The following is a 23,401-nucleotide window of genomic DNA, read 5'->3' on the forward strand; positions in this document are numbered from 1 at the left end:
TTTTTTGCTGAGGAAGATTGGCCCTGAGCTAGCATCCCTGCCCATCTTCTTCTACTTTATATGGGACGCCGCCACAGCATGGCTTGACAAGTGGTGCATCGGTGCACACCCAGGATCCGAACCTGCGAACCCCGGGCCACCAAAGGGGAGCGTGCGCGCTTAACCGCTTGTGCCACCGGGCCACCCCCTTTATTTTTTCTTTTGTTTCCCTTATCCAAGTAGACATGGAATTTGAAAAATCCCTGTAAGACCGATGTCAAAGAGTGTTCTGCCTGTATTTTCTTCTAGGAGTTTTCTAGTTTCAGGTCTTACTTTCAAGTCTTTGATCCATTTTGAGTTAATTTTTGTGTATGGCAAAAGATAGTGGTCTACTTTCATTCTTTTGCATGTGGCTGTCCAGTTTTCCCTGCACCATTTATTGAAGAGACTTGCCTTACTCCATTTCGTGTTCTTAGCTCCTTTGTTGAAGATTAGCTGTCCATAGATATGTGGTTTTATTTCTGGGCTTTTCAGTTCTGTTCCATTGGTCTGTATGTCTGTTTTTGTACCAGTACCATGCTGTTTTGTTTACTATAGCTTTGTAGTATATTTTGAAGTCAGGGATTGTGATTCCTCCAGCTTTGTTCTTAGGTATTCGGGGTCTTTTGTTGCCCCATGTGAATTTTAGGATTCTTTGTTCTATTTCCATGAAGAATGTCGTTGGGATTCTGATTGGGATTGCATTGAATCTGTAGATTGCTTTAGGTAGTATGGACATTTTAACTGTGTTTATTCTTCCAATCCATGTGCATGGGATATCTTTCCATTTCTTTATGTCATCATCGATTTCTTTCAATAATGTCTTATAGTTTTTTTTTTTTTTTTTTTTTGGTGAGGAAGGTCAGCCGTGAGCTAACATTCATGCCAATGCTCCTCTTTTTGCTGAGGAAGACTGGCCCTGAGCTAACATCCACGCCCATCTTCCTCCACTTTATGTGGGACGCCGCCACAGAATGGCCTGACAAGCGATATGTTGGTTCACACCCGGGACCCGAACCCGGGCCGCCAGCAGCAGAGCTCTAGCACCTAACCGCTACACCACACCACGGGGCCGACCCCCTGTCTTATAGTTTTCATTGTATATTTCCACCTCCTAGGTTAAATTTATTCCTAGATATTTTATTCTTTTTGTTGCAATTGTAAATGGGATTGTATTCTTGAGTTCTCTTTCTGTTAGTTTGTTATTAGTGTATAGAAATGCAACTGATTTTTCTAAGTTGATTTTGTACCCTGCAACTTTGCCGTAGTGGTTATTTCTGATAGTTTTCTGATGGATTCTTTAGGGTTTTCTATATATAAAATTGTGTTGTCTGCAAACAGTGAGAGTTCCACCACTTCTTCTTCTTCGTTGCCTGTTTGGATTCCTTTTATTCCTTTTTCTTGCCTAATTGCTCTGGCCAGAACCTCCAGCAATACAGTGTTTTTAATTGTAGTCACCATGCTGTAAATTACATTTCATAACTTAATTTATTTTATAACTGGAAGTTTGTACCTTTTGACCCATTTCACTCACTCTCCATGTGTTGCACCTTGAATAGATCTTTTACCATTTTACCATGATTCTATAACATCATGCATCGGTCATTTGGAAAATAGTGGTTCACTAATTTACGCAGTTATTCAAATGTTGATATATTTCATTATCCAGTATTATAAAATCACAGTTAATATTACTACTGATCACATAAGAAAAATCTTTTGGGAAGTTTTCAAGTGTATGATGGTAGATACTGGCTCAGCTGTGACTTTGTGGAGGCTGGAAGGGTAACTGAGGTTGCATTAGGAACTAGTCTTTGGGTTGGAGGGAAATGAATTTCATTTTCTTAAAGAAGCTCCATGTTGAAGGCCCTGAAAAGGGGGCATTTTATTGTCCAAGTTCCTTTTACTACTGTTAGCAGGTTTCACTAATTCCGTCTAAGGGATTCAGAACCAGAAATAGCTGGTCTTTTCAAATAAATTTGTTAATCCAAAGGAGTTTCTGTGATGGAATGTGTAGGTGTACTTTTGACTATGGCTACTCTTTCTAAGGGCTTGGTTCCCTGTCAGTTAACAGATCTGGGCATGTTGAGAACCTCTTCCAAACCTTTTAATCTCCCTATCTTCCAATCTGAAGATGGACTTCAAAAATGTCCTGTTAAGAGTCCCGGATCCACTTTACCTCATGGAATTGCTTGAAATTGTTCCCCAGGCTCTGCTGCTGTATTCCTTTGTTTCAACTTAAGTCTGTTTTACTAAACGAGTATCTTGGGTGAGACAGAGACTGAAATGAATCTCTTCCCAAGTGGGATGGATGAGACAGTTTGACCTAGGATGTTACTTCTTGTGCCTCTAGGTGAAGTAACAGAAACTGGACTGTTGTTATATTGTTTTGTTAATATTCTAAGGGATTGTTTCAACATATATACAAGGGTTACTTTGAAATCTGTCCCCCCCCCCTTTTTTTTGTGAGGAAGATCGGCCCTGAGCTAACATCTGCCGATCCTCTTCTTTTTCCTGAGGAAGACTGGCCCTGGGCTAACATCCTTGCCCATCTTCCTCTACTTTATATGGGACGCCTCCACAGCATGGCTTGACAAGCGGCGTGTCGGTGCGTGCCTGGGATCTGAACTGGCGAACCCCGGGCCGCTGCAGCGGAGCGCGCACGCTTAACCGCTTGCGCCACTGGGCCGGTCCCCTGCCCTTTTTTTTTAAATACCATCTGCTTTTACAGAATTGTACTTTGAAAGTTGTTCAAATAAAATTCTGATTGTTGTCATGTCATCATTTATAGTAGCAAACCCTTTGAAACATGCTAAAGGCCTAGTAATAGGGTTTTGGGCAAATTATGGCCTGTATATGCATTGAAGTACTATATAACCTTTAAAAATGTTGTTAAACATTTATTGACATAAAAAAGTCCACATTTATTCTGTGGAAGCCACTTAAAAATAGCAGGTATGATCAAATTTTATTTTTAAGAATATATAGAAAAAGTTGGTTATACAACAGTGTTCATAGGGTTATCTCTGGTTGCTGGTGAGATTGGGTGATTTTCATTTTCTTTCTATGCTAAGTGATTTTTTGTTTACATTAACCATGTATCACTTTTATACTCAGAAAATAAAGCTGTTTCTATTTTGTAAAATGAAACTAAGCGAAAATGTGACTCCCTGCAAGTTCCTCATCAGCAAAGACAAAAATTATTTTAAGAGAATGAAGAGGATTTAAAATATGTTTGTAGATTTTCAGCAGGGAATCAAGGGAGATAAAGGGCGTTTTTTGGCTTTAACTATTAGTTAAGTAAAAACTTAGCTGACTATGAATTGTGTTCCCCAAGCATTCTGATTAAATTAATCTTTGTTTTACCATAAAATCAATACTAGTGCAGATCTCCCCAGATTTGTTCTCATGACACCAAGAGAAATGGTTTAAAGTACTTTAAAATAGGCATAATTTAAAGAAGCCTAATTTAACGGTGTGGCCTATTAATGCAGCATTTTTTATGATGCCTGTTATTTATTACAGAGTTTCCTTTTTAAAGTCCTGTGCCATCTTGTCCTTGCTGTCCTGGCTTTCATCTGGGGCTGCAGCAGGGCTGAGCCAAAAATGGCTGCTGCTGCAGCATGGGCGGGCATAGTATAGGACTTGATTGCCGTCGCTTCCTGTGACGAAGTAGGAGGAGAAGCCTGAGGAGCATGCCCTGGGTTAGGATTCTCTTTAAAGGTTGTTGGCACAGAACTGAGCTTTTCTTGTTTAAGAGTTACTATAATGCAGATTCTGCTGTTGAGAAGGAATGCCACTGTGTGTTGAGATTTATAGCCTTAGCAGGGAAACCAACCATTCTGTGCAGGCGTAGGAAATTTTAGCATATGCTGTCATTCGCTGAGCAGGATTGGCCCCTGCTCAGTTTTCAGAAAGTAGTAAGGCTTATCTGTCTGTATCATTTGATAACAGAAGTGTCCAGAACGACAGTGGTTTTTCTGGCTTGGTGGGTGAATTTACTGAAGGGGTAGCATTTCCCTCAGGGATGGAATGGGTGGCGTATAGTGGAGGATTAAAAACGTCTGCCCCTGTGTATAGTTTGTGTGAGGAGTACTGTGCCACACCAAATGTAAACCTAATACATTAAGGTGAGAGATGGGGAGTAGTTTGACTAGCGAGTTGAAGTTGCTGCTCAGGCCACTCCCTATAGTGAATGCACTGCCATTTGGAGGGGGTCTTGTTTGTGTTTGAATTTCTGTCCTGCCTGTGGCTAGTGATGGTCATGATGTAGGAACAGTAGGATATGCTGCTTAGCAACCAGTAAGATATGTTATATCTGGATGGACAGTATATTCATTTACGTGTTTATGTACATTCATTTCTCTTTTAATGTGATGAAGAGAAAAGGCTTTTCTGCTTAAAAAAAAAAAAAAGACTCCCTTCCCCAGAAAAGCCATTTGTGACCATTGTAAAAAACACAGGAAAAAAGAAAAAAAATCACTTATAATTCCACCACCCATTGATAACTGTTGTTAGCATTTTGATATATTTCCTTGAAGGCATTTTTGTTTACATATATACATATTTATGTATACATGTGTTGACATATACGTGTTTATGTACATGTACTCATATTTGCATAGCTGCACATCATACTGTAAATAACTTTATATTATTTTTCTATTTTAACATATTGATATATTCCCATTTCAGTAAACATTTTGAGGGCTTCTTTAATGGTTTTATAATATTTCTGTATTTGGCTATACCACAATATACTTAATACACAGCCTTTTTTACTGGATTATTGAGTTAATTTTGCTATTCAAAGAAATGCTGAGACTAAGATCTGTATCATGTTTTTTATTTTTTTAATAATTTTATTTATTTATTTTTTCCCCCTAAAGCCCCAGTAGATAGTTGTATGTCATAGCTGCACATCCTTCTAGTTGCTGTATGTGGGACGCGGCCTCAGCATGGCCCGAGAAGTGGTGCATCGGTGTGTACCTGGGATCCGAACCCGGGCTGCCAGCAGCGGAGCACTCGCACTTAACTGCTAAGCCACGGAGCTGGCCTGTATCATGTTTTTTAATATTTCAGATGTTTCTTTAATAAAGGAAAAATTACTGGAACATTAGGATAATTGATGCATATTGCTATATTTTTACCAGCATTAAATATTCTAGTTTTTCAATTTTGTTAATTTGATAGGTGAAAATCATATACAATTTTAATTTGCATTACTTTTATTACTTATAAGATTTAGTTTTTTCCCCCATGTTTACTGTTTTTTTTAAAACATATATATATATATTTTTTTTTAAGATTTTATTTATTTATTTTTCCCCCCCAAAGCCCCAGTAGATAGTTGTATGTCATAGCTGCACATCCTTCTAGTTGCTGTATGTGGGACTCGGCCTCAGGATGGACGGAGAAGTGGTGCCTCGGTGCGCGCCCGGGATCCGAACCCGGGCCACCAGCATCGGAGCGCGCGCACTTAACCACCAAGCCACGGGGCCGGCCCTGTTTACTGTTTTTTATTTCCTAATTTGAAAATTATTTGTTCATTTCCTAGGCTCATGTATTTATTGACATCGTAGTTGAGGTTCAGAACCTAGCAAAATAATGCATGTGTGTTATAAAGAATACAAATTCATAATTTTATACCATCTGTATAAATTTATACCTCTATTATATATATATATATATATATATTTTTTTTTTAAAGATTTTATTTTTTTATTTTTCCCCCCAAAGCCCCAGTGGATAGTTGTGTGTCGTAGCTGCACATCCTTCTAGTTGCTGTACGTGGGACTTGGCCTCAGGATGAACGGAGAAGTGGTGCCTTGATGCGCACCCGGGATCCGAACCCGGGCCACCAGCATCGCAGCGCGCGCACTTAACCACCAAGCCACAGGGCCGGCCCCCTATTATATATTTAAAAATATGAAAAACCCTCTTCACTTCCACTCTCGTCATTAGAAGTTATCACAGTTGACAGTTTAGTATGTCTATTCTTACAGACCTTTTTGTGTGCATTTACAGATTGAGAGAGAGAAAGAAAGAGGAAGAGGGAAGGAGGGAGGGGGAGAGGTGGAGGTTTTCAGAGGATGGACTTGGGAGCTGGACTCTGTAGTTTGTATTGTAACTGCTGGAAATATGAAGTGTGATCTTGGGAGATTTAGAGTTCCATAGATCATAATCCTAGCTCTTATGGTTTAGTGCCTGTGTACCTTGGGAAAGCAGTTTAACCTTTTCGTGCCCCAGTGTCCTCATATGTAGAAAGGTAATTACAGACTCTGGTGCCTCAGGTTGTTGTGAGGATTAAATGAGTCAATACATATAAAGTGCTTAAAATAGCACCTGGCACTTTATAAGTGTTATATAGTAATCCTACTACTATTATTGTTATTATATTATATATATTCTTTTAAAAAGAATGTAAGTGGGGTTATACTGCACATGCTTAGTGACTGCTTTTTCATGTATCATATAAATCTTTGCCATGTCGATACATGCAGACTATTCTGTAGTCTAGTTGCAGCATCATTTATTTAACTCTTTTGCTATCGATGGATATTTGTGTAGTTTCTAAGTTTTTTTTTTTTTTTGGTATTAAAATGTGTAGTGCATATCCTTGTACCTATGTGTGAGTATTTTAATAGGATAGAGTCCTATAGAATTGCTGAATTGAAGGGTACATAAATAAAAAAATAAAAATTTGGCAATTTTTAAATATCCAAGATCTTCTGTTTCCCCTCCTTTTTGTTTTTTTTTGGGGAGAGTGGGAGCAGTTGTATCTCTCTTTTTTTTTTTTTTGTGAGGAAGATCAGCCCTGAGCTAGCATCCGTGCTAATCCTCCTGTTTTTGCTGAGGAAGACTGGCTCTGAGCTAACATCTATTGCCAATCCTCCTCCTTTTTTTTTCCCCCCAAAGCCCCTGTAGATAGTTGTATGTCATAGTTGCATATCCTTCTAGTTGCTGTATGTGGGACGCGGCTTCAGCATGGCCGGAGAAGCGGTGCGTCGGTGTGTGCCCGGCATCCGAACTCAGGCCACCAGTAGCAGAGTGCGCGCACTTAACCGCTAAGCCACGGGGCCGGCCTGAGTTGTATCTTATTTTATGACTAAAGTAGTGTCTTGGATCCTTCCGTAGGTACTAATTAGAAATTTTTAAAAATCTTTTTTTGTTCCTGCACCATCTCTCTCCTCCAGGGTTGGTTCTGTTTTTTATCTTGGTTCTCTACTTTCTTAGCGTCTGGTGATTGGTAGTTTCCGTTCATATTTATGAATGACTGGTAAGGTGGATCAGTAGACTTAGTTGGCAGATGGATTCCCTACAGTTATGTAATAGGCCTCTCCAGAATTAAATGTTGTCTTCGGGTTTTGTGGGTGGGGCCTGACACCAAGGACAGGTATTTGTGTCTTTATTTTCTCTTGGAATAATTTTTTTTTTTATTGATGTTTCAATGGTTTCTAACACTGTGCAATTTTTGGGTTGTACATTTTTGTTTGTCCATCACCATATATATGACTCCCTTCACCCCTTGTGCCCACCTCCCACCCCCACTGCCCCTGGTAACCACAGTCCAGTTTTCTCTGTCCATGTGTTGGTTTATATTCCACATATGAGTGAGATCATACAGTGTTTGTCTTTCTCTTTCTGGCTTATTTCACTTAACATAATATGCTCCAGGCCCATCCATGTTGTTACAAATGGGATGATTTTGTCTTTTTTTTATGGCTGAGTAGTATTCCATTGTATATATATACCACATTTTCCTAATCCAATCGTCAGTCGAGGGACACTTAGGTTGCTTCCACTTCTTGGCTATGGTGAATAATGCTGCAATGAACATAGGGGTGCATAAGCCTCTTTGGATTGTTGATTTCAGGTTCGTTGGATAGATTCCCAGTAGTGGGATGGCTGGATCATAGGGCATCTCTATTTTTAATTCTTTGAGGAATCTCCATACCATTTTCCATAGAGGCTGCATCTTGGAATAATTTTTTAAAGGAAAGTATTGCTAATAGAAGTAGAAATCATTTCTGTGAAGATAAATCATGTTAACAAGTTTGCAATATGGTCAGCTTTTTGTGTATTTGCATATGATCTATGTTTTGTGGAATTTCTCATGCACGGTATTTTCCAAATATATTTCATTTATGATTTTGGACCCAGGTCTTCTCCTCACAATTAGATATTATAAAGTGGAAATCCTAAAATTTCTAAAAATAGCCATCTCTCTGTGGAATTTACCAGCTTTTGAAGAATTGAGGTTTATTTTTGCATTACCATTATTGCATTGGTAGTCGTAGTGGTTTCTAGACTTTCTTGTTGAAATGAAAAACTCCTTGTGACTTTTAATTTTCCTCATATTCAAGTCATTGGATGACAACTATCGTCCTCATCTAATAGATCATTTTAAGGTATTATTTTAAAGATAAAATTACCTACTGTTAAAACCTTATGTTTGCCTTTCATATCTTGTAATTTTTAACCTTTCAGAATCTTTTGACATTGGTTAGGTTTTGATAGGGAGACCTGTATGTAATCAAATTTTAGCTATTGTATTTTTTTTATATATATAATTTTATTTATTTATTTTTCCCCCAAAGCCCCAGTAGATAGTTGTATGTCATATCTGCACATCCCTCCAGCCGCTGTATGTGGGACGCGGCCTCAGCGTGGCCAGAGAAGCGGTGCGCCGGTGCGTGCCCGGGATCCGAACCCGGGCCGCCCCCAGCAGAGCACGCGCACCTAACCGCTAAGCCACGGGCCTGGCTCTAGCTATTGTATTGAGTATTAGATAATTGAACAGTTTTAGTAAGACCTTCCCATTCAAACTTGAATTATGTTTCCCTCAAGTGACATCATAATATATATTTATAATTTTGTTTCAAATGAATTAAATTTGATAAAATACCAGGCATAAAATACTTATTGGATACTTTAAGAGATATTGGTCAGGAATACTTAGAAGAAAGAGCAAAGCTTTAGAGTTGAACAAACCTAGATTCTGGTTCCATCACTTATAATCATGTGATCTTTGACAGTTCTCTTAATCTAACGTTTTTGAGCCCCCCTCTTTCCTTGTCTCTAAGAGGAGACTGGTGATACCTCACAAGTTGTTCTGCAGATTAAATGAGATACTCTCTACAACATACCAAGTATACTATCTGGCACATAGTTGGTACTCAAAATAATGCTATTGTTAGTGTAGCCAGTAGAAAACAAAAATTATTTTCTAAAGACTTAAAATATTTAACAGGTTACAATGCTTATTGGTACTTGTTTAAGCTCTTTTAGTGTTCTGCTGTGTTTATACCTGTACCCAAGATTTGCAGTTTGAGAACCTATATTTCAAGGCTCAGGAAATAAAAAGATTGTGAGAAAGAAGCCTGATCTGATATAAATGCCCGTTGGTGGACATTTTGAAAAGCTGGGACCCACTTTTTGTCTTCTCATGGTTTGTTTACTGTAACCTATTGTATTTCATCAAAATTCATGGCCTGAGACAAGATATTTTGCTTTATACTAATCAGGCCCAAATGAATCTCAATTTCATTTTTAAACTCGTCTATCAAGTATACCATGTAACCCACTATACCAAAGTGCTTTTATTTCTTGAGTGTCCTGTTCTATTTCATCTATAAAAATGATTGAAGCAAATACTGTAATTATTGTGGGGAGGGATGTTATCTCTAAAAGATTTCTCATAGATATTTGGAGCTCTATTTGGAATATCAGAACCATCTCTCAAAACAAGAAATTGTTTCATTTTATTGTTTAGTGGCTGTCTTAAAAATATTTTGTATGTTTAGTAAATGTTTGGTATAATGAGTTTTATTTATTCTGTGCTAAGAAAGCAGTAGATGTATCTTATTGTACATTATAGAAATACATTAGTAAGTGCAATTCTGTGTAGTTTCATTCTTCCTCAGTTAACCATTTGATGTCTTTCTCTAGATTAACCATTTGATGTCTTTCTCTAGATTATTTTCTATGCCTGTTTTAACTAAGTTGGATCACAGCATATATGCTGTTTTATAGTGTTTTTTTTCCTTAATATACTGGAACAGTTTTCTGTGTCATTAATACATATTTATCCAAATTTTTTGAAATGACTAGAATTCCTTAGTATGAATATTCCTTAACTTATTTTTTCTTATACATATTAATATTTAGTAAAAATTTTGAGTATTGTACACAATCTGCTTCTATCACTTGGCAATTTAAGGTATCTTTTTGTCAGTACTTCATTCTTTTTAACTGCTGCAAAACATTAAATTTTATAGACATTGGTTAGTTATTTCTTTATTGATTGACATTTGGGCTGTTTCCAAGTTTTAAAAAAATGGTCCAACAAATATTCTTGAGTCAATCTCTTTGTTCAGAATTAATTTCTAGAAGTCGAAGTTCTGAGTCCAAACCCAGAATATTTTGAATTTTAATTGATATTGCTAACTTACACTCTAAAAAGTTGTACTAATTTACAGTGCAGAAAATGCTTTCTTTGGATAGCTAATAATCTAAATCTTTGCTAACATGATGGATAAAGTGTTTTCATTTTTTTAATTTTGTGAAGTTTAGTTTCTAGCTTACTAATTTTGGTTTCTGGCAGTATCCATTCTCAATTCATTACCTCTTTGAATTTTTAATTGTACCCATATACTTGTTATTAGATTACTCTTTTTAGTCAAGAGCAGCTTATTCTTGTTCTGTCATTGTAATACTGTGGAATCTCACTGAAGATCGGAAACAGAGTTTTTAAAGGTCTTAGACCTTCTCTAAATCATCAAAAAGGTGGTCTCCTACCTGCCTCTTTACTATCCCTACGGAATATACTGGAGTTCTCAACTGACCGATTCCCTGTCTGAGTGAACAGAATTTTTTTCAGAAGTGTGATATGCGTAGAGTAATTTGCAGTTCCTATTTTGATCTAATTTTCTTTTAATTTTTGATCTAATTTTCTTTCTTAATATCTGAGTTCTAGCTCTTCTGTTTCTAACCTATTTCTGACCTTTGGACTCATCTGTCTGGCTCCTATCTCTACAGGCCCCAGTTTGCCGGGAGACTCTCCTGCTTTGGGCTGTCTTGCTAGATATACTACCTTAGGCAGGTGCTAGGGACCTAATCCTGGCCCTTGAAGGGCATTCAGACAGTATAGCAAGAAATGTTTCACTAATGGTATCTGATATGGTGTAGTTAAGATTAATGGAGAATAAAAACACATTACATAGAAATAATTATCCAGAGCTGGCCCCGTGGCTTAGTGGTTAAGTGCGTGCGCTCCGCTGTTGGCGGCCCGGGTTCGGGTCCCGGGTGCGCACCGACACACCGCTTCTCCCGCCATGCTGGGGCCGCGTCCCACATACAGCAACTAGAAGGATGTGCAGCTATGACATACAATTATCTACTGGGGCTTTGGGGGAATAAATAAATAAAAAAAAAAAAAGAAAAAAGAAATAATTCTCCATAGATCTAAGGTCAACAAAAGTCTTTTTTTCTAATGTTAAAATATATAATTTTTTGGAGGGATGGGGGAACAACTTGAAATAATCAGAAAACACCTTCACATTAATCATTCTTGTCAAATATTACTTCAAATTTGTACTTAATGCCTTTCTCCTCCTGGACATCAGAAAGAACACCTGGGTATTCTGGGAGAAGTTTATTTTTCTCCAAATCAATTTCTGGAAAAAATGTGTCACTTTTAAATTCCTGTATGATGCTTGTCACAAATAGTCTTAAGATGGCCTGGCTTGTTCATGGCTTCCTTGTAAACAGAACTGCCTCCCACTATCCAAACTATGTCTACTTTATTTGTTAATTCTGGTTGCTTAGTTAGTGTTAGGGTATCATCCAAACTTGCAAGAAAATGAGCTTTTTGTGGGGTTCCTTAAGTTCTCTGCTGAGAACTTTATTAATTCTGTCCTTTAAAGGTTGATTCTTCTCAGGAATGGAGAACTAGGTCTTCCTACCCATAATCACCAGATTCTGTTTACCTTCTACTGAAGAGGTTGTGGTCATCCTTTGGAAATACTTAATTCATTCTGGAGTGGGGGCCAGGGCAGGTCCCTGTTCTTTCCGATGCCCATGTTCTGGGACACGGTGATGTAGTGGACGAGCCATGACAGCGGCAGCAAACACTTCCAAGCTCACTTGAAACACTTTTTAACTTATTTTTAATCGATTCCTTTTGATCTATTTGGTTATTTCCATCGTCTCTTATGAACCATGCTGCACTAAACATTCTTTTTTTTTTTTTTTAAAGATTTTATTTATTTATTTTTTCCCCTCAAAGCCCCAGCAGATAGTTGTATGTCATAGCTGCACAACCTTCTAGTTGCCGCATGTGGGACGCGGCCTCAGCATGGCCGGAGAAGCGGTGCGTCGGTGCACGCCCGGGATCCGAACCCGGGCCGCCAGCAGCGGAGCGCGCGCACTTAACCGCTAAGCCACGGGGCCGGCCCTAAACATTCTTTATACAAATACTTTTTGTACTTGAATAGGTATTTCTGGGGATAAATTATAGAAGTAGATCAAAAGATATGAAGAGAAGTATGTCAAAAGTAGACCAAAAGTTATGAACGTTAAATGTTAGCTATTGTCGGTTTTAAATGCTTTGGTTCCTGGTTCCATTTAGATTTTGTTTTTCTTTCTTCTTTCTTTCCTTTTACTTTATATTATTTTGCTTTATTAGATGTGTTCTAATTAGCCACTTTAAATCCTTTTTATAACAAAGTGGGAGAAATAAATAGAATGGCATTAGTTATAAAAGGGAACCAGGATTTTTTTTTGTAGCTTTTCTTCTTCTTTTTTTTTTTTGTGTGAGGAAGACTGGCCCTGAGCTAACATCCATGCCCATCTTCCTCCACTTTATATGGGACGCCGCCACAGCATGGCCTGACAAGTGGTGCGTCGGGGTGCACATGGGATCTGAACCTGGGCTGCCAGTGGCGGAGTGCACGCACTTAACCACTACACCACAGGGCCAGCCCCAGGATTTTTTTTTAAACCACAATTTTCCTATTTGGCCAAGGAAATAATATATTTAAAATATTGAATTATATAGCTAACTTAGTCTTTTTTTTTTTTTAATTTATTTTTTCCACCCAAAGTCCCAGTAGATAGTTGTATGTCATAGTTGCACAGCCTTCTAGTTGCTGTATGCAGGACGCGGCCTCAGCATGGCCGGAGAAGTGGTGCGTCGGTGCGTGCCCAGGACCCGAACCCGGGCCGCCAGTAGCGGAGCGTGCGCACTTAACCACTAAGCCACGGGGTCGGCCCTAACTTAGTCTTTTTTTCCTTTCTTATTAGCCAAATAATTTTTTCATGTTTTCTATTTTCAGCAAACTTACCAATTTACAATTTTGTTCCAAAAGATGGTAACCTTTTAAAAATATATGTAGACGGAGCTACTGATAAGAAAAGCTTGAGTATGTTTTAGGTGGTAGCTAGTGAATGCCTGAATTCCCTCCTAAATTGAATAGAAGTTGGTCCTTTGGAATAGAGTATACAAATTTAGATTAGTAAAATTCATACTTGTTGAAATGGAGCTTATTGGAAAGAATCTAGTTGACTTACTTTGTGCCTCATCCGTATTGATTGTCTTAGTTCCTAACAAGTGTCTGATGCACAAATAGGGGGAATTAAAGGATTTTGGAATTATTAGGGCAGACTACCAGCTGTGAGTCATGCATTTCCCTGATCTTCTGTTAGTGACTGTGAACTCCTTGAGGGCAAAAACTGTCATCTTTATCTGAGATGACAACTAGCAAATCACTAATGGATTTTAAAAAAATGTTAATTTCCTTTAAAATGTGTCTGTATTCCTGACATTTGTTGTTGTTGACTAGTGATAGTAAATATTGAAAATATTCGTAAGAAAGTAATTTAGAGTCTGCATATTGCATTGTCTTTAAAGGTTATGTCAAATTAAACCATAGCTTTTAAAAATAAGTATTTTTTTGAAACCTTATACTTACTGTAAGAAATTTAGACAACACAGGAATGTATAAAATAGAAAGTGTACTGTAGCATCTTAAGTAAGTATAATCTTAATCTTTTTTTCCTTTTGGTAGTTTAAAAAAGGAGACCAAACTTACAAGTGTACGTACAGAAAGGAATTTTTTTTCTTTTTTTTTTTTTTTAAAGATTTTATTTATTTATTTTTTCCCCCCAAAGCCCCAGTAGATAGTTGTGTGTCATAGCTGCACATCCTTCTAGTTGCTGTATGTGGGACGTGGCCTCAGCATGGCCAGAGAAGCAGCGCGTCGGTGCGAGCCCGGGATCCGAACCCGGGTCGCCAGCAGTGGAGCGCGCTCACTCAACCACCAAGCCACGGGGCCGGCCCTGGAATTTTTTTTCTTAAATAGAAATGAGATTGTACTGTTCAAATACACACTATTTTGCAGCTTACCTTTTTCATTCGGTGTGTCATAGACATCCTTCTATAACATTTAAAGAAGCAATTTGATAAGTGGTTAAGATCCCTGGTGTCTGGAGCTGGACTGTTGGGGATGAATCTCAGCTTTCCACTTACTGATGTTGGGCAGACTACTTTGCTGCTGTGTACTTTGGTTTTCTCTTGAAAAATGGGAATAATTGTTCTTAGGATGGTTTGAGAATCAGCATTAACATGTAAAATGCTTGAAACATTTGGCACATGATATTTAGCTTAATAAATGTAAGTCGTAATGATTATAATACGGCTATTCCTCATTTAAAAAATGTGTATTCTATAACATGGATTTAACACATTTATTAAATCATTCTCTAATTGATGGGCAGGTAACTGTACTTTAAAGCACCTTATTTTTTCCCTGGATGGTTTTAAAGTATTGTTTGGTTTTTGTTTTAGTACTGCTAACAACTCTTTTTTGCTCTTAGTTCCTTAGCTGAAGAGCTTAAAGCTTCAAAGCTTTCATAAAACAAGGAAGTAATTAACCATCTTTCAGTCCTAACCCTGAATATCTCTGCTTTTCTCAGATCCCATTTTGTGCAGTTTGTAAAGTAGTCTCATTTTCAAATGGCAGTCTTCGTGTCATCCATTGCTAAAAACTACTTTCTCTTATTTTTATCTCTTGTAACCTGCTACATAAATAATTCTGCCCAGACTGTTGAGACCTTGAATTTTAGTGAACGGAAGAACATTTTGTTGTTTCTGTTCTGCTGTTGTTTTAGTTTATTGCCATCTTTGCAATTGGAAAATCAATTTGATAACTATTTTGTCATTGTGTTTGTTATCCACAGATGTATAGAGAACATCATGTTTTCCTGACAAAGACACATTGTGATAAACTCTTGAGAGAAGTCGGTGTAAAACAAATTGGGAGAGTGTGTTTAAGAATGTGAGAAATTGGGCCGGCCTCATGGCTTAGCGGTTAAATGCGCGCGCTCCGCTGCCGGTGGCCCGGGTTCGGATCCTGGGCGCGCACCGGCGCAGCGCTTCTCCGGCCATGCTGAGGCCGCATCCCACATACAGCAACTGGAAGGATGTGCAGCTATGACATACAACTATCTACCAGGGCTTTGGGGGAAAAATGAATAAATAAATAAAATCTTTAAAAAAAAAAAAAAAGAATGTGAGAAATACTAAATTTTTTAGTCATTGAACAAAGTTAGTTACCATTTTCCTTAGACTTGAGAGACTCAAGTAAGTAATCTTTTACTTTTTTTTTCGTGAGGAAAATTAGCCCTGAGCTAACATCCATTGCCAATCCTCCTCTTTTTGCTGAGGAAGATTGGCCCTGGGCTAACATCTGTGCCCATCTTCCTCTGCTTTATATGGGATACCACCACAGCATGGCTTGACAAGTGGTGTGTCAGTGCGCGCCCAGGATCCGAACCTGCGAAACCCGGGACACCAAAGCCGGGTGCATACACTTAATGGCTGCGCCACTGGGCTGGCCCCTACTTTTTTTTTTTAATTGAAGAAAATGCTACCTTAATTAGCGTACTTTTAGGGATATGGTAAGGCTAGGATAGTAGTACTCAATCTTGGCTGCTCAACGGAGTAGTAGTACTCAATCTTGGCTGCTCAGTCGGTTTTGCAATTAAAAAAAAATACAGACATCTTCTGAATCAGATTTTGGAGTTGGGGTTTTAGATATGCAACTAAAGTTGAGACTTCTGGCCTAGAAAATTGGAATGGTCAGTTGTGAGTTAATTAAGTCTTGCATATTCTGTAAGGGACATTAAATTAGTATTTGCTTAATTATTTGGACAATACTTTTTCTCAGAGCTTTGAGTGCTAGCATGATGCTTGTTGTTGGATTTAGAGTCTACTCCTTGTTATGATTCTTGACTTAAAATGACCAAGAAGTGAATGATTCCTTTACTTCTCAGTGGACGTGTCCTTTAAGTTTCTTTTCTAGATTAATACTGAAGTAGAGTTTTGCAAATGACTAGAGGAAGATGTTCTTTCCTTTTGAAATAGGTTGATTCTGGGACCTGGTAGTTAAAGTGCAAACCAAGCATTTTACACCTGACATCCTCTTAGAACTTGGAATGTTAACAGTATCTAATTAGTCCAATTGACAAACTGATGGGCACTGACAGCCTTTTTCTGTTTTCTTTCCCGTTATGAAGTGAACTTTCTTAATTCAGCAAAGTTTATTGTGTGCACAGCTTTGTGCAAGCCCCATGCAAATGAGTAAGGCATAGTCCTGCCCCTCTTGTTACTATTGAGGATTGTTAGGATTACCATAAGCCTGCCTAATATTTTAAAAAAATATGTGCTACAAAAGTGAATGTGTTAACGTATTCTTTAGTGTATAATGGAGAGACTCTTTGATTTTAATCTGAATTCTTCCATTAACTAGTATGTTACCAGATCCTGAGCCATTGTGGCACTCTGAGGTGTCAGGGATGCAAGGTTCTGTCTTTTGAGCGTGACCTCTGTTGGTCAAGTGCACCTTGTGATCCAAGAGGGCTGCTCCAGCTGTAGCCTATAAGTTTGCATTTCAGTTAGCAGGAAGGAGGCGGGAGAGGACAAAGAGCCACTTCTTTTCTTAAAGGGCACTTGCCAGAAGATTCACATACCACTTTTACTTTTATTGTGGAAGGAAAGGAGAAACAGGAATTGTGGGCAACTGGCAGCCTCTGGCACAGGGGGTTTTTATGAGGATATGCCCAGCAGAATGACAGGGTCATGGTGGGTGCTTAGTCAATGGTAATTTATAATGGATGTTTTTTAGTGAGGAAAATTCACCCTGAGCTAACATCTGTTGCCAATCTTCCTCTTCTTTTGCTTGAGGAAGATTAGCCCTGAGCTAACATCTGTGCCAGTCGTCTTCTATTTTGTGTGTGGGTTGCCGCCTCAGCATAGCTGACGAGTGGTGTAGATCTGCGCCCGGAATCTGTACCCATGAACCCGGGCTTCTGAGGTGGAGTGTGCTGAACTTAACCACTATGCCACGGGGCTAGCGTGTATAATGTTTTAAAATTCAATGCTTTCAGTACTTCTTATTTGCCTAGTTCTTTGCTCCACTGTATATACCCTGGAGCTTTAAGGAAGAGAGGATGACAATTATACCCGTTAAGATAAATGGCCTCTTTCTAAATTAGCTTTAATCTTTTTGAACACACATATACTCACATGAGACAGTTAAACAGCAATTCATTAAAACTAAAACAAAAGAAGTCTGTTACATATTTGCTAGCTGTTGAAAAGGAAGATAGTGAATGACGTAGGTTTCTTAAGATGTAGTCTGGGCTAAATTCTTCTTATACCAGCCCACACACCCACATGTAAAAGAATTTTAAGCAGTATAATTGAGTCATAACCCAAATAACAGAATTATATTTTAATAGTATATTATATTCAACTTTAAGGTACTCAGTAATTCACCAGTAAAATCTTTGTTAGATATGTCAAAGAATGTTGAAATGCCTAGTAATGAACTAAAAAAATAGTGGAAATGAATGTAGGGAGAATCTTTATAAGAGATTTTCACCTATTTGCTCCCTCCATCCCCAAGTTCACTACTATAAAATTACTGTTTTACTCTGGTGTGTTTGAATTTTTATGTTAATATTTTTGAAATATAATTTTCCATTATTTAACATGTCTGAGTAGATATGAATATTGGAATGAATTATAGAAATAAACATGATGGAAGATAAAAATATATATAGGAAAAGGAAATATGTTTATGGAGCTGACCATTAATTTGTTTCCTTTCCTTTTTATATTATAAAAGTTCTCATATTATTTGACATATTTCATTGCAAGAAGATTCAGCTCTAGATTTGGTGTTTTTGTTTTGCTAATGGAGCAGATTTATTTTTTTTATTATTTATTTATTTATTTATTTTTAAAGATTTTATTTATTTTATTTTTTCCCCCCAAAGCCCCAGTAGATAGTTGTATGTCATAGCTGCACATCCTTCCAGTTGCTGTATGTGGGACTCGGCCTCAGGATGGACGGAGAAGTGGTACCTCGATGCGCACCCGGGATCCGAACCCGGGCCACCAGCATCGCAGCGCGCGCACTTAACCACCAAGCCACAGTGCCGGCCCATGGAGCAGATTTAAAAACTGTCTTGTATCTTTAAAGATTTTATTTATTTATTTTTTCCCCCAAAGCCCCAGCGGATAGTTGTATGTCATAGCTGCACATCCTTCTAGTTGCTGCGTGTGGGACACGGCCTCAGCATGGCCGGAGAAGCGGTGCGTCGGTGCACGCCCGGGATCCGAACCCGGGCTGCCAGCAGTGGAGCGCGTGCACTTAACCGCTAAGCCACCGGGCCGGCCCTGTCTTGTATCTTTAGATGTAAGAAATTAGATATCTAAAATCCCTACAAAGGAGGGATTTGTGCCCTTTGAAAAACGAAATTCCATATTTACCTAAGAATTTGAGGCTGAGGCTACATAAGTACTATGTCAAGTCTATGTCTACTATGTCAAGTACTATGTCATAGTACTACATAAGTACTATGTCAAGCTACATAAGTACTATGTCAGAATGATATATTTGTCAGTTTTGGTTTTAATAACATTTTAGGATTGAATTTGCTTTTGCTCATGGTGAAGTAATAATAAGAGAACTTAAAATTATCCTTTTCATTCTATATTTTTATTTATAATTCATGACAATGAAAATCTCTTAAGAAGTAGAAACACTCCTACTTTGGTTTTCATTCAAGTACATGTTTTCAGGGTGATGGGAGTGATTTTATTTTTATTAGAGAAGCAAATTATTTCTCTCCCCTTAGTTTCACTTTCAATGTTTATGTTTATGGAATTATGTTTCCATTAAAAATAATTAGTAAATTTTCTGCTTTCAGTTTTAGTTACCTGTATTTGTGGCTTAATTGAAATCTGTTTAGACTAGTAGAAATAAATAGGTTTTGATTATGGGAATAAATAACTCATGTGATTAGATTATGGAAGTAAAAAGTAGACTGCCAATGAAGCATTTAAGTAATGTTTTGGTGTTTGTAAGGGAAAACTTAGGGTCTTTTACACAAGACAAAATTTTGGTGTCTAACTTACGAGAGTTTCTGACCTTTTACTGGTGCTTATCATTCCCTTTTAAATGTAGACTATTTTGATATTTTGGATAATATACCATAATTCTGTGAAAGACATAAAACTTTTCTGGCTTTCTGTGCACCCTGCTTTTTCTTTTCCGTTACCTGCTTGGTCTGCTTCTAACATCTGTTCTTCTCTGTGGGGTTATTTTACTTCTCTGCGCTCAGTCTCTTCCTCTGTAAAATTGATTAATTAGACTAAGTTAACTCCAAGGTCCTTTTTGACCTCTTTATTTTGTTAGGCTATGATTAGGGCAGAAATAGTCCCATAACCTTCTTTTCATCTTCCTAGAAATAGGCAGCAGACCTTTTTGTTATTAAGGGCTTTCTTGAGGCACAATAGGGAATTATGTGGAGGAAAACCTTAGCAATAAAGAATTATCAGAAAAATTTGAAATATCGTTGATATTAGAGACAGTCTTGCAGAAGAACTCATTTCCTTTGATTGTATTGCTTATAATTGGGATTGGTGCACATTTTAACATTTTTCTTCCCACTTTTTCTCTCTCAGAATAATAATCCTGTTAGAAAAAGTATGAATTAGCAGTCTCTTTAGGTGCCTCCAGAATCAAGGGACATTCCAGATCCTCATGTCCAATAGAACTTTCTGTGATGATGAAAACAGTCTGTGTCTACACTGTCGAATGTGGCAGTCACTAGCCAGATGTGATGATGAGCACTTGAAATGTGGTGCGTGTGATTGAGGAACTAAATTTTTGAATTTTATTTAATTTTAATTAACTTAAATTTATATTTAAATAGCTTCATGTGGCTAGTGGGTGCCGTATTGCACAGCATAGCTCCAGATTATCCATTTGACCAGCAAATATTTTTTTGAGCACTCAGTGATATGCCCAGCTTTATGTTGGATGCCAGAGATATTAGGATCTGGCGGTATGGTGAGGGAGACAGAGAGACAGTTAAAGAGATAAATGTAATGCAGTGTGATAGTTGCTGTATTAAAGAAAAGCACATTGGCCCTGTAGGAGCATAGATACCGGTTCTTACCTAATCCAGGATGGGGGGTCACATTGGGGGTGCTCTTCTGTTGGAAGAAGTCTGGTATCAAATATCCCCTTGTGTTGTACATGGGCAGTGAGCTTGAGTCAGTCCTTGTTGTTACAGCATCACCAAAGGATATGGAAGCACTTGGCCATTACGTATTAAGTGTTTGGGGTCAGCACTAGTATTTTTCTAATTTAACTCTGGACCTTGTATAGAATTGGTAGGTCTTCATTCATTTGTGATGAGATTAACTTTATTTCTCTTGTGAAAATCTGAAGAAGAGCTATAAATCACCAAGGCTGCAGTTCGGCTAAAGTGGTTACTTGTGGGCCGGCCCCGTGGCTTAGCGGTTAAGTGCGTGCGCTCCGCTGCCGGCGGCCCGGGTTCGGATCCCGGGTGCGCACCGAGGCACCACTCCTCCAGCCATGCTGAGGCCGCGTCCCACATACAGCAACTAGAAGGATGTGCAGCTATGACAGACAACTATGTACTGGGGCTTTGGGGGAAAAATAAATAAATAAAATCTTTAAAAAAAATAAATAAAGTGGTTACTTGTAAGTGAGTGCAGTTTAGGACAGTTTCTAAGGCCATGTCTTGGCCTCAAATAACACTTTGTTTGTGTTATCAGGGACTGGCAAGGAGACTGCCTTGGTTCTGTGATCTTGGCCGGATGTCTTGCAGAGATCCTTGGGGTCAAATCTCCAGGGCTTTGGGACTTTTACATATGGATATTGAGTAGAAGAGTAACAGTTCTTACAGCTTCTTTAGGACTGACCTTTAACTTTTTCTAGAGATAACGGAATGCCCAGTCAGTTCTTAGGGCTCCTGGATGTCAAGATCCATTTATAGTGCCTTTGGTTTGATCTGTTCAGAACCATTTCAGCCATGTAAATTTCCTTGACTTGGGAAAGGAAGGCCTTAGGAATTCTTTCTTTTTTGCTCAGAGTGAATTTGTGCGATTTTTGCTCTTAACTCTGGTCCCCATTTTCCTTGAGGTCACTCTTGAGGAACTCAGGTCAGTGTGATTCATGTGCATTAATAATGCGTTAATTTTCGTAGCTTTTCTCTAGACACTGAAGAGTAAGAGCTTTGACTTTTAGCCCCAGGGGACATATTGTTAAGTATGCATTTACAAGTAATTTAAATGGATTGCATTCATCAGTAAATACCTTGTTTTTAGGATGTTTTGAAGTTTACTTCTCTGTAATTCTTATAAAAAGAGCTTGAGTTTTGATGTTTGGTATGGTTTTGATGAACTGTGGTCCACTGGGCTGTTTGTGGTGTAATTCAGTGTAATAGGAGGAGGAACAATTTTACTGTATATTAGTTAATCTAGAAAAGTGGAGTTTACGGTTTTAATTTATTCGGATAATAAGTGTCCACGTCAGACCATAAACATGTGCCCCAGGTAATTAGAATTCTGACAATGTAAATCTTTTCTTTATCCCTTCATATTTGATTTTTAAAAAGATTGAACTTGGGTTTGGTTACAGATTACTTTAGCCAATATTTTTGAAATTTTAATCTAAGATTCAGATTCAGCTAATACTACTTACTGAATACTTCTGAGGTGCATTATGTTTTCAGTTCTTTTTTTGGTATGGATCATTTATCCAGTGGAAATATGTGAGCCACCTATGTAATTTTAGATTTTCTAGTAACCATGTTAAAAAGTAAAAAGAAACAGGTGAAATCACTTTTAATAACATACTTAACCCACTGTGTCCAGAATATTATTTTGTCAAGATGTGATCATTATAAAAATTATTAGTGAGATACTATATTTTATATTCTTTCTTTGTACTAAGTCTTTGCACTCCAGTGTATAATTTACACTTACAGCATGTCTCACCTTGCACTAGCCATATTTCAAGTGCTCAATAGCCCCATGTGGCTTAGAGGCTACCTATGAACAATGCAGTTCTGTAATATATCTAAAGAATACAGGGCCGGCCCCGTGGCTTAGCGGTTAAGTGCGCGCGCTCCGCTGCTGGCGGCCCGGGTTTGGATCCCGGGTGTGCACTGACGCACCGCTTCTCCAGCCATGCTGAGGCTGCGTCCCACATACAGCAACTAGAAGGATGTGCAGCTATGACATACAACTATCTACTGGGGCTTTGGGGGAAAAATAAATAAATAAAATTAAAAAAAAAAAAAATAAAGGATACAGACTGCTTTCCTGTCTGCTTTCAGAGAGGACCAGGACTAGCAGAGCTCGGGGGCAAAGGGAAGGATGAAGAGGAGGAGCTATATGGCAGAAAATAACCAATCAGTGGGGTGATGCTTCACACCTCTTCCCATCTGGGTTAGTTGGTGTACTAATTAACAGCTATGGATAAATTTATTATTTATCTGTTTTCTCCACTAAACCAACTGCTTAAGGCAGGAACTATGTTTTTTGTTTCTATTTGCCTAGGGTCTATCAGTGCTAGATACAAAGTAGACACTAATAAATACTTACTAGATGTCTGTACTGAGAACAGGGAGCTTTAAACACTGCCTATGAAGATTATTGTGTTTCTGGGAGCTGGATGTGTTGTGTCACTCATATTAGTTATATATGTATCCATTCCCAAGGTTATTCCACAAATTGGGAATAGAGGAAAGATGTATACACTATCAGGAATAAGTCCACATGTGAAGACTCCAGAGTTACTAAATATTGATGTACTGTGTCATATTTTTGCATTTTTATACTTCAGCAATTGCCACTAATATTAACTAACATTTGATGAACATATTCTATGTGGACTATTCATTTTTTGTCTCATTTAATTTTTGTAATACTGATGTGGATGGGTATGTGGAATTGACCTCATTGTATAGATGATGAAAATGCATTGTATGGTCTTCT

At 38.0% G+C, this 23,401-nt stretch overlaps 1 protein-coding gene and 1 pseudogene across 12 annotated transcripts in view; one reads left to right on the plus strand and one right to left on the minus strand.

The window, feature by feature from the left end:
* EIF4G3 (eukaryotic translation initiation factor 4 gamma 3) overlaps positions 1-23,401 on the plus strand; it is a 351,740-nt gene that overhangs the window by 24,931 nt on the left and 303,408 nt on the right. The gene's annotated exons all lie outside the window — the stretch shown is intronic.
* Positions 11,548-12,147, minus strand: LOC101391158 (dihydrofolate reductase pseudogene; annotated as a pseudogene).

This window comes from Ceratotherium simum, chromosome 22 (genome assembly GCF_057802395.1).
Source record: "Ceratotherium simum simum isolate JZ-2026a chromosome 22, ASM5780239v1, whole genome shotgun sequence".
Lineage (NCBI taxonomy): Eukaryota > Metazoa > Chordata > Mammalia > Perissodactyla > Rhinocerotidae > Ceratotherium > Ceratotherium simum.